The 12,577-nt window shown below is 42.5% G+C and overlaps 2 non-coding genes across 2 annotated transcripts; one reads left to right on the top strand and one right to left on the bottom strand.

Annotated features, from left to right (window-relative positions):
• The first annotated feature begins 2,911 nt into the window (after nucleotides 1-2,911).
• Nucleotides 2,912-3,049, top strand: LOC119932612. The gene has a single exon (XR_005452358.1). It is a non-coding gene; the product is annotated as a small nucleolar RNA SNORA7 (small nucleolar RNA).
• An 8,601-nt stretch (nucleotides 3,050-11,650) lies between these two features.
• LOC119932696 lies at nucleotides 11,651-11,788 on the bottom strand. Its single transcript, XR_005452436.1, has one exon. It is a non-coding gene; the product is annotated as a small nucleolar RNA SNORA7 (small nucleolar RNA).
• Between the last annotated feature and the right edge of the window lie 789 nt (nucleotides 11,789-12,577).

The raw sequence follows: 12,577 nt of genomic DNA, 5'->3' as shown, positions 1-12,577 counted from the left end.
AACAAGAGGTAGCCAGATTAAAAATGGGGTCCACGTCCCTTTGTGGCTTGGGCACACGTAGGTAGAGGTGTTACTCCTGCTGCTGCCACAAGACTGAAACTGGGGTATATTGCAGACTACCACCACTGCAGTGAAATAACGAATAATAAAGCGCATGTGCTGGAGTTGCCCAGCAAGGGAAGAGATTTGCTTGTGGCTCATGAGCAGCAGTTTGGCCACTTCTGTTCTATAACTAACACAATATCATGATACTTGCCTCCCCAAATGCTGACAATCTAAAGGGAGCAGTGAGATCAGCTAAAATCTTTCATGCAATAACATCCAAACTTCAGTCGATATTTAACATAAAAAACCGGTTATCTTAAAACTCACTTTTAAGGATTCAGTCACTGGGGTTGAAGAGTGAACTTTCTCGTGACTCCAGTACTTCTCTCATACAGACTTCAAAGCCTCCAAAGATGCTGCATGTTGAGGAAGAATTGGAGCAACTACAATAAACTCCCAAACTGATGGAGCTCTTCCCCCTTTGTTAGATGTGAGTGTTTGCCTGAGATGGAAGAGGAAGTTCATCATCTGGTAAGGAAGGAAAGAGTATATGATTTTAAATAATGGAAAAATGATAACAATAATAATTATATTATTTGTTAAGCACTTACTATGTGCCAGGCATTGTTCTAAGCACTGGGGTAGATACAAGATAGTCAGGTAGGACACAGTCCCTTTCCTACTTAGGGCTCACAGTCTTAATCCTCCTTTTACAGATGAGGGAACTGAGGCACAGAGATGTGAAATGACTAGCCCAAAGTCACACAGCCGACAAGTGGCTGAGCTGGGATTAGAACCCATGACTTTCTGACTCCTAGGGACCATGCCTATCAACTCTATTGTATTAGGCACTCCCAAGTGCTTATGACAGTGCTCAAAAAATGCCATTGATTGATGAATTGCGAGATTGATAATGGCTTAATCCAGTGTGGCCTGGAGTGGGGAGAGAAAGAGGCAGGGTGTTCAGCAAGAAGGTTGATGCTGCAATCAAGATGGGAAAGGATAAATGCTTGGATTAACATGATAGTAGTTTGGATGGAGAGGAAAGAGTGGATAGGATTTGGTGACAGACTGAATATGTGGATTGAATGAAGGGGAATGGGAGACCATGCTTCAGAACTTGGTTTGGGATTTTGACTTCGTTCTCTGTAAAACTAGGAACCATAGCAGTTTTGAGGGGTGGAGATTGCCCAAGACAGAAGGATGTGGGGAAATGTGGTTCTGTCTCTCTGCTGAGCTACTGGAAATAGAGGAGAGAGTGTGTTTTGTTCATATAAACTGTTACAACTAGATATATTGAAATCTGACAGTCATCTCTTACCTCTGAAATTTGAAATTCGGTTAATCAGACAATACAGATTAATCCATTTAAAATGGGAAACATTTAAAATACAACCCAATTCACAATTTAGTCTACCTATCATTTCTTGACTTATTTCTTGATGGTTATGGTTCCAAATCTGACATTGAACCCTGGTTCTTATAAATGGCAGAGATTACATGGTATGTGAGGGTCTTTATGGTTGAGCCTTTTGATTATTCCTTCCTAAATATGAGTAATTAGTTTGATTATGAAAGAGACTTTAAATAAGGTGTGTCCATGGCATAAATTATTTCTTTGTATTGTAGAAAAAATCTTAAGAAAATCAATTAAACCTCTTGAGTCAGTAGTGCAGTGTACATGATATAGGACTGATAAATCTTGGGAACCTTCTGTTTGTCACATGACTGTCTATGATTTTTATAAACCTCTCCTTTTATTTTCTGGCTATCAGTTTTTCAATTATTTTACAAGTTTTTGTATGCAGATTTTGTATGCAGATTTTACGACCTGTGATACCTGTTCTGACAGTATGTAACATAAACTAATTGGGTTTTAGTTATTAGTACTCAGTGGTAATAAATACTGTATTTCCCTCTCCTTTGTGGAAAGACAAGCTTGTCTTGTAAATAAAATGTGCTTGCTTTGAGCTATTTACTTAAACTACAGTTGCAGATTATAACTATTTTTCATCAGTTCTATGAACTAGCTTCTTCAAAAAAGTGATTTTTCTCTCTTTCTCACCAAGAACTAAAATGACACTTGATTCATTCATTCATTCAATCATGTATTAATCGCTTATTATGTGCAGAGCACTGTAATAAGCGCTTGGGAAAGTACAATATAACAGTAAACAGTGATATTCCCTGCCCACAATGATCTCACAGTCTAGAGGAGGGGAGACAGACATCAATACAAATGAATAAAATTACAGCTATAAGCATAAGTGTTGTGGGGCTGGGAGGGGTGGAGAAGAGAAAAGGGAGGAAGTCAGGTGATGCATAAGGGAGTGGGAAATGGGGAAAAATGGGGCTTAGATGTGCCTTCAGTGAGGATTTGAATGGGGGGAGAGTCATTGTCTGTTGGAATTGAGGAAGGAGGGTGTTCCACACCAGAGGGATACGGGTCATCAGCTAGACGAGCAAGATGGAGGCACAGTGATAAGGTTGGCACTAGAGGAGTGAAGTATGTGGGCTGGGTTGCAGAAGGAAAGAAGCGAGGTGAGGTAAGAGGGGGCAAGGAGATGGAGTGCTTTAAGGCCAATGGTGAAGAGACCTATATTTACCTTACTTGCTGTTCAGTTTTAAGGAATTTGCTTCGAATAGTAAAAATCAATGTCAAGTTCTGGTTAGGGTGTTGCCAAACTTGCAGTCAGTGATTGAGAAGTGAAGAGGGGCAGATCCTCATATAGAATGTAAATCTTGCTAGCATACAATTAGTACCTAGGATATTTGAAGATGGGGAAATAGATAATCCTAGGTACCACAAAGGTTTGTGTATGTAAAACTCAAAGTTACAATTGTTATTAAAATAGTCAGGAAACTGCCCCTCTCAGGATTGCACCTGGAGAGTTTCCAATACTCTACCAGTCTTGGCTACGGGAGAGAGAGTCAAGCAGAGCCATACCCATTCCATTCCTAGCTTGGACAGTGGCTAGCAAGTGGAAGGCAATCTGCTCCAATTCAAAACTCCCCTGTGCTGGGCAGCAGCAGCATGGCAGAGAGTTGAGGATGGAGACTCAGGTTTACTGCACAGAAGGACGCAATGGTAAATCACTTCCACATTTTTACGAAGAAAACTCTATGGATGTGCTGCCAGAATGATTGCAGATGGAGGTGGGGCATTCTGGGAGAGACGTGTCCATGGCATCACTATGGGTCGGAGATGACTCAACGGCATAAGACAAAACAAGTTACAATACAAACTAGGAGCAGGATAAATTAGGAAAATCAGAAGGAAGTATTAAACCATTAAGATTATATTGTTCTAATTTGACTGAAATGATTGAAGAAATGGATTCTTGACAAATTGAAATGTGCAGGATATGTCCACGACATAAACTGTTTCTCCCTCTTTCTTGACACCTCCTTCTCAGTTACTTCTGCCAACTCCTATTCTACCCCTCATCCCCTTCTGGCAAGGCTCTGAGCTCCATCTGTGTCCAAGGTTAATTGGGGTACCCACCATCTCAAGGTCAAATGTTATCTCATAACGGCCTCAACCGACAAGTAGAACTCAAAAGCATGGGTGGGAAATGTCCCCCTAACGGAAACCTCTAGATAAACATTCCAGGCCAGGAATACAGAAGGTTTCCCTTGACCCCCTGCCAATCAAATATGGTATGGAGGAGGTGAGGAATGGAGATTGGACAAAGGGAGGCTGGAAGCTGGAATGACCTGAGACTGCAGGTAATAATAATAATATTGTATCAGCCTCCTCTCCGATCTCCCATCCTCCTGTCTCTCCCCTCTTCAATCCATACTTCACGCCGCTGCCCAGATTGTCTTTGTCCAGAAATGCTCTGGGCATGTTATTCCCCTCCTCAAAAATCTCCAGTGGCTACCAATGAACCTACGCATCAGGCAGAAACTCCTCACCCTCGGCTTCAAGGCTCTCCATCACCTTGCCCCCTCCTACCTCACCTCCCTTCTCTCCTTCTACAGCCCAGCCCGCACCCTCCACTCCTCTGCCTCTAATCTTCTCGCTGTACCTCGTTCTTGCCTGTCCCGCTGTTGACCCCCGGCCCACGTCATCCCCCTGGCCTGGAATGCCCTCCCTCCGCACATCCGCCAAGCTAGCTCTCTTCCTCCCTTCAAGGCCCCACTGAGAGCTCACCTCCTCCAGGAGGCCTTCCCAGACTGAGCCCCCTCCTTCCTCTTCCCCTCCTCCCCCTCTCCATCCTCCCTGCCTTACCTCCTTCCCCTCCCCGCAGCACCTGTATATATATGTATATATGTTTGTATGTATTTATTACACTATTTTATTTGTACATATTTATTCTATCTATTTTATTTTGTTAATATGTTTTGTTTTGTTCTCTCTCTCCCCCTTCTAGACTGTGAGCCCACTGTTGGGTAGGGACCAACTCTATATGTTGCCAATTTGTACTTCCCAAGCACTTAGTACAGTGCTCTGCACACAGTAAGCACCCAATAAATACGATTGAATGAATGAATAATATTAATAATAATGGTATTTGTTAAGTGTTCACTATATGCAAAGCACTGTTCTAAGTGCTGGGGGGATACAAGGTGATCAGGTTGTCCCACTGGGGGCTCACAGTCTAAATCCCCATTTTACAGATGAGGGAACTGAGGTACAAAGAAATTAAGTGACTTGCCCAAAGTCACACAGCTGACAATTGGAGGAGCCAGGATTTGAACCCATGACCTCTGACCCCAAAACCTGTGCTCTTTCCACTGAGCTATGCTGTTTCTCAGCCAATAACTACTTGTGGCCTCTGGCCTTCTGGGCAGCATATCGAGATTTGCAGCAGCAGTTCATGCCCAATGTGTGGAATGCTCACTCTGTCTGCACTGAGGGACCACAGAATGGGTGAGTGTCTCACTGGGCATTTTTTGGCAGAAGCCAAGTGCTTTGCTATGGGTGGGTAATGCATAAATGAATTTCCCCCAAGTGGGAAGCATTCGAGGGTGGGAACAAGGTGCTTCGCCATGTATGAGTAATGCATAAGTGAATTTTGCCTGAGTAAAAGCATTCGTGGGTGGGAGCTAGTTGATTCAACACATGAGAGCAACATTAAGTATATTCCTCCCGATAGGGAAGCCCCAATAAATAATCTTATTGCTCCCTGAAGGGGAAGTTTAATTTGCCACTTCCAAATAATTAAATAACCATGTTCCTCCAGAAAGGGAAGTTCAATTCATGGCATCCAAAGTAATTAAATAATTATATCTTTCCCAAAAGGGAAGTTCATTTCACTGCCTGGTGTAAATTTGTACAGCTCAGCCCTGCTTCACAGTGCTAATTCCCAAACCCGTTCCCAGGCAATGGGTGGCAGTCCCTTAGTGTTTTCACTCTACACATACTCTCCTGGGGAACTTATCCATTAGTAAGACTTCACCTATCACCTTTGTGGATGACTCACAGATCAACCTCTTCAGCCCTGATCTCTCATGCATTTTCCAGTTCTGCACTCCTCTTGTCTCCTGGACATCTCCATATGAGCACCTCAAAATCAACATATCCAAAGCTCTCATCTTCCCTCCTAAGCCATTCCTTCCTCCCAGTTGCCCATTTTCATTCATTTATTCATTCATTCAATCATATTTATTAAGCACAGTGTGCATGCAAAGCACTGTACTAAGTGCTTGGGAAAGTACAATGCAACAATATAGATTGACAATTCCTACCACAATGAGCTCACAGTCTAGAAGTGGGAAGAGAGACATAAGTACAAATTAATAAAATTACAGATATATACATAGGTGCTGTGGGGTGGAGGGAGGGGGAAGAGACAAGGGAGCAAGTCAGGGGACTGCAGAAGGGAATGGGAGGTGAGGGAAGTGGAGCTTAATCTGGGAAGGCCTCTTGGAGGAGATGTGCCTTCAGTAAGGCTTTGAATGGGGGAAGAGTAATTGTCTGGCGGATTTGAAGATGGAGGGCATTCCAGGCCAGAGGTAGGACGTGGGCCAGGGGTCGGAGGCAAGACAGGCAAGATTTAGGCACAGTGAGAAGGTTAGAACCAGAGGAGTGGTGTGTGTGGACTGTGTTGTAGAAGGAGAGAAGGGAGGTGAGGTAGGAGGGGGCGAGGTGATGGACTGTTTCAAAGCCAATGGTGAAGAGTTTTTGTTTGGTACAGAAGTGGATAGGCAAACACTGGAGATTTTTGAGGAGGGAGTTGTCATGTCCTGAATATTTCTCTAGAAAGATTATCTGGGCAGTAGAGTGAAGTACGGACTGGAGTGGGGAGAGACAGGAGGTTGGGAAGTCTGCAAGGAGATCGATGCAGTAATCTAGTTGAGGTAGGATGAGTGATTGTATTAATGTAGCAGCAGTTTGAATGGAGTGGAAAGGGCAGACTTTAGCAATGTTGTGAAGGTGAGATTTACAGGATTTAGTGACAGATGGAATATGTGTTCCATCATTGCATGGTGTTCCACATGGTGTTTCAGTTCCACCATCATCTTTCTGTGGCAACCTTAGTATAATCCACAAGTCCTCACTGTTACATAGAGCTACTGCTAAAACTAGTTGAATTTCCCTCAAATAGATCTTGCTGATCCATCCCTTCCTCTCCACCCACAAAGCCATCTCTCAAACACTTGCCATATCATGATTGGGATACTTGCAGACTTCCTCTCTGGTCTCCCTTCCCTCTAGCCTCTCTCCTGTTCTGGTCCATACTCCGCACTGATGAGCGAATCATCTACTTTGAAAAGTTGTTTGGAACACACCTCCCCTCTCCTTTATGCCCCCCATGATTTCCCATTTCCATCAAGTAAAGACTCCTTATCGTTAGGTTCAGGGCTCCCCACCAGATCTCTTACACTTTATTTATCAGCTTTTCTCACCCACTACTCCCCACTCACGTTCTTCTCAGTTCCCATACCCACCTTGACTGCACCCCACACTGAATTTACCTGTCTTTGCCTTTTTACTCATCTTATTCCCTGCACCGTAGCTCCTGTTCTCTCTCTCCCATCACCAGACCTTAGTACTTCACTTCAAAGCCCTCTAAAAATCCTACCTCCTTCAATAAGCTTTACAAACTAATGGTTTGCATCACAAATCATATCAACCCATCAGCCAGCTCTTGAGTGTATGTATTATTTCTGCCCATCCTCAGCAATTTTGTCCAGGTAATTCAATTACATTCATACCAATTCCTCTCCCCCTCATCCCCCTCTCCATCCCCCCGTCTTACCTCCTTCCCTTCCCCACAGCACCTGTATATATGTATATATGGTTGTACATATTTATTACTCTATTTATTTATTTATTTATTTATTTTACTTGTACATTTCTATCCTACTTATTTTATTTTGTTGGTATGTTTGGTTCTGTTCTCTGTCTCCCCCTTTTAGACTGTGAGCCCACTGTTGGGTAGGGACTGTCTCTATGTGATGCCAATTTGTACTTCCCAAGCACTTAGTACAGTGCTCTGCACATAGTAAGCGCTCAATAAATACGATTGATTGATTGATTGATTGATTGGTGGAAATCTCTGTGTTGTTTCTTCTCCATTAAAAGTAAGCTTTTTGTGGGCAGGGAACATGTCTTGTGCACTTGATGTATTTCCCAAGTTTTTCATTGCATTCAGCAAGTGATCAATGAATACCATTAAATCTATCATTAATACTAGTTGCTCCCAAGGAAAAGATTGTCACCATAGGATGTTAATCACTTATCTAGTGACATTGAATGGGCAGTAACTAATTACAGAGGGCATTTGAGCTGGGGAAACGGAGAAAACAAGGTGAGTTAGAAAACTGATTGCTCTTTTAGGCTCAATTAGGGCCAGGTATTCAAAGGAAATGAACACAGCAGTTAGGCTCCATTTTAGGACCTGGGAGTGAGGACTTCATCACATTGTCTTTTTGGAGGAAAACTGAGAAACCTAGCTTCATGCTGAAGGCTGTGGTTAGCTGGGTGAACACCCCAGGAAAGCCTGAAGTTATGACAGTCCACAGAAGAGCTAGATTCAGGGAAGCACAGTGGATTTAGAGTGAGGCCATCCTTGGTTCAAGTGAGGAAATGTGATTAGCCCCAGCTTTGTTGTACAATTTGTTACACAGTTTGTACTACTACTAGTAGTAGCAGTAGTAGTAGCACTAGTAGTAGTGGTAGTAGTAATGATATTTCTTAAGCACTGTTTGCAGTACCTATCTTTTCATAGTATTCAATTCATCTTCTTCACTGATATAATTACTACAGTGGCTATCAGAATAGAAACACTTCTCTCTACCTAAGAAGGCATGTGAGAAGGCAGGCACACCATGAGTTTTGAACATTTATACATTCATTCATTCAGTCGCATTTATTGAGCGCTTACTGTGTGCAGAGCACTGTACTAAGTGCTTGGGAAGTACAAGTTGGCAACATATAGAGACTGTCCCTACCCAAGCAGCATGGCTTAGTGGAAAGAGCACAGGTTTTGGATTCAAAGGACACGGGTTCTAATCCCAGCTCCACTACTAGTCTGCTGTGTGACCTTGGGCAAGTCACTTAACTTATCTGTGCCTCAGTTACTTCATCTGTAAAATAAGAATTAAAAGTGTGAGCCCCTCGTGGGACAACCTGATTACCCTGTATCTACCCCAGCACTTAGAACAGTGCTTGGCACATAGTAAGTGCTTAATAAATACTATTATCATTATTATTATTATTATTATTATTATTATTATTATCATTATATACTGTGTTTCTCTCCTGATATTGTCTTAGCAATATCACTTTGGAAAGTACAGCACTTTGAAAACATTTCTTGGGCAAAATTTCCTGTTAAAAGATCATTTAGCAGGAAATCAGCCTTAACAACCAAGTGTTTTCTTTACCAAGCACCCATTTACTATGAGACTGCTTTAGGAGCTAAAATATTTCCTTAATTTGATACAAGGCTCACTGTCCAGATTTCTGTTTTCCACTTCACTTTTCCTACATTCTGATTATCTAGGCTGTTGATTTACAATAGCTGGTTTGGCCACTGGACGCAAGCTAGAAAAATGATGCATAGTTGAGCACTTGCTACAGTCTTTGGTGTTCTTCAAAATGAAATATGAAGTAATAATAATAATAATGGCATTTGTTAAGTGCTTACTATGTGCAAAGCACTGTTCTAAGTGCTGAGGGGATACAATCAATCAATCGTATTTATTGAGCACTTACTGTGTGCAGAGCACTGTACTAAGTGCTTGGTACAAGGTGATCACATTATCCCACATGAGGCTCACAGTCTTAATCCCCATTTTACAGATGAGGTACCTGAAGGTCAGAGAATTTAAGTGACTTGCCCAAGGCCACATAGAAGATAGGTGGGGGAGCTGGGATTAGAACCTTTGACTCCCAAGCCCGTGCTCTTTCCATTGACCCACGCTGCTTCTCCAACAGTAATATCACTGTTAAAGGTTTTATTTGTTCTTTGGAGGTGTTAGCTCATTTATTCCACACTTTGACATCATTTATGTTTAGTTAAAGGATGAGCAGTTCCTGGGAACCATGTAAATAATGTTAAAACACAAGAGAAAATTAATTTAATTAATGACTTTTCTTTGAAATTCTCCCTTCAGAAACAGAAAGAAATTATGGAGTCTCCATCCCCCCCATCTTATCTCCTTCCCTTCCCCACAGCACCCGTATATATGTATATATGTTTGTACATATTTATTACTCTATTATTTATTTTACTTGTAAATATCTATTCTATTTATTTTATTTTGTTAGTATGTTTGGTTTTGTTCTCTGTCTCCCCCTTTTAGACTGTGAGCCCACTGTTGGGTAGGGACTGTCTCTATATGTTGCCAACTTGTACTTCCCAAACGCTTAGTACAGTGCTCTGCACACAGTAAGTGCTCAATAAATACGATTGATTGATTGATTTGTATTGGAATAATTTGTTTAAAAAAGACTGACTAATTATGCACGTGGTTCACTGTGAAATAGTATTTTTTACCCAGTTGCATCTAGCTATCTGTTTTGGAAATTGATCTTACGAAGACGAGGTCTTGTCCATCTGTGAGAGGTGTTGAAAAGGCTGATGGGAGACAGGCAGTGTTAGCGTGTAAAGAGAGATCCTTTCCAGGCCACTTGGTTTATACCTTACTAGACCTGTCTCTGTTTGGAGCCTGGTTTTTGTAATCTTAACCTTCACTGAAGCCACTGAACCTGCACTGAACCTTCACTGAACCTTCAACCATTGTCCTGTTTGCTGGGGTTCTAAATTCATGCATTTCAAAATCACCTTGGTCATTTCACTCAATCAATCAATCAATCAGTCATAATTACTGAGCATTTACTGTGTGAAGAACACTTCACTAAGTGCATGGGGGAGTAAAATATAAGAATATAACAGAATCAGTAAATTGGCACCCTGAGAGCTGGCTATTAAGGCTGTTTCAGTCCTCTAGACTCTAAGCTCTTCCTCCAGTATGTAATCTCCTGTGGGCAAGAATGGGTTTATTGACTCTGTGATATTATATTCTCCCAAGAGCTTAGTACAGTACTCTGCACACAGTAAGTGCTCAATAAACATGATGATTTATATTGATTTATATTAAGGCTTGAAAGAAATCCAAGTACCCACCCCAGTCTGTGAGAACCATCTCTTTGAATACACGGTTTCCACCTTTAAAGATTACTAAGGCACTCCAGTTGTGTAGAGATAACTTGTGTTCATTTTGTTAAGGATTTCACAGCAACTGTGGTATAATCTCAAAAACTCCACCCAGTAGCTGATTTTCCCTGCTTTTAAACTGGTACCTAGTGAAACCTAGGGATGACCATCTCCCTTCACCATTCCCATTCTTTTCTTAGCAGTTCCTCTGTGGGTAGGGAGTCCTCAGGTCTTAATTTGGAGCTTTTCTTTGCTGAAACCCATCCTGATTTGTCCTCTTTGCTTTACTGGGAGACTGGCAATTCTCCTTGAAGCTCTAGTTTTTCCCTCTTCCTTGCCCAAGTTTATCTATCATTAACTGGGCTCCAGCAAATGTCCCCTAGGTGAGTGATTGACACCCCAACAAAAACAAGTTTGTCTCAGGGAGGGTTCCTGAAGAATAAGTAACTCTCCATTCTAGGAAATTCTGTGTCTTTCCCTGTTTTCCCCCAAAAATCTAGTATGCTGGACTAACAGAGTCTCAGCTCGAAAAAGATCACATTCAATAGGTATGTTCTGTGTTCCGGGTAAATGAGATTTGAAATAGCCCATGAACTGTACCCTTGAATAGTGCCTTCTACATCTCAATAACAGTTAATTTTTAATTGTAGTCTGTGATACAAGGCACTGTCACTTTCAGGCTTTCATATACCAACTTCAAATGTTCAACTGATCACTCTCCAGTGGCTTCTTCCCCATTTCTTTCAAACATGCCCATGTCTTGTCTTGTTTCATCTTATGTTGTCGAGTCATCTCTGACCCATAGCGACTCCATAGACGCATCTATCTCAGAACACCCAGTCCCATTGGCAACTGTTCTGGTAATGTATCCATAGAGTTTTCTTGTTAGAAATATGGCAGTGGTTTACCATTGCCTTCTTCTGCTCAGTAAAATCAAGTCTCCCCCCTCAACTCTCTCCCAAGTTGCTGCTGCCCAGCACAGCTAAGCTTTGACTTGTAGCAGATTGCTTTCCACTCACTAGCCACCGCCTAAGCTAGTAATGGAATGGAAATGCCTCTGCTTGACGCTCCCTCCCATAGCTGAGACTGGTAGAGTACTGGAAACTCTCCAGGTGTGATCTTGAGAGGGGGCCTGTGTCTCCCTTATCCTAAAAAAACCCTCCCTGGATTCCATGGATCTTTCCAATTATCACCCCATCTCCCTCCTACCATGCCTGTCCAAACTCCTTGAACGAGTTATCTATACCTGCTGTCTCAAATTCCTCTCCTCCAATTCTCTCCTTGACCCCCTTCAATCTGTCTTCCACCCCCTTCAAGCCACAGAAACTGTCCTCTCGAAGGTCATCACCAGTGAATTCTTTCTTGCCAAATCCAATGACCTCTACTCCATCCTGATCCTTCTCATCCTCTCTGCTGCCTTCAACACTGTGGACCACCCCCATCTCCTGGAAAGATTATCCAACCGGGGCTTCACTAACTCTGTCCTCTCCTGGTTCTTTTCTTATCTCTTTGGTCTTTCATTCCCAGTCTCCTTTGCTGGCTCCTCCTCTGCCTCCTACATCCCAACTGAGGGTGTCCCTCAAGGTTAAGTTCTGGCTCCCTTCTACTCTCCTTCTACACCCACTCCCTTGGAGAACGTATTTGCCCCCATGGCTTCAACTATCACCTCTATGCAGACGATACCCAAATCTACATCTCCAGCCCTGATCTCTCTCCCTATCTGCAGTCTCTCATTTCCTCCTGCCTTCAAAACATCTCCACTTGGATGTTCTCCCATCACCTCAAGCTTAGCATATCCAAAACAGAACTCCTTATCTTCCCACCCAAGCTCTCTTGTCCCTGTGACTTTCTCATCACTGTAGACAGCCCCGCCATCCTTCCTGTTTCACAAGCCTGTAACATTGGTGTTATCCCGCCTA

Source organism: Tachyglossus aculeatus, chromosome 9 (genome assembly GCF_015852505.1).
Source record: "Tachyglossus aculeatus isolate mTacAcu1 chromosome 9, mTacAcu1.pri, whole genome shotgun sequence".
NCBI lineage: Eukaryota > Metazoa > Chordata > Mammalia > Monotremata > Tachyglossidae > Tachyglossus > Tachyglossus aculeatus.
Note: the sequence above shows the minus strand (reverse complement) of the source record. Positions and strands in the feature narration are given on the sequence as shown.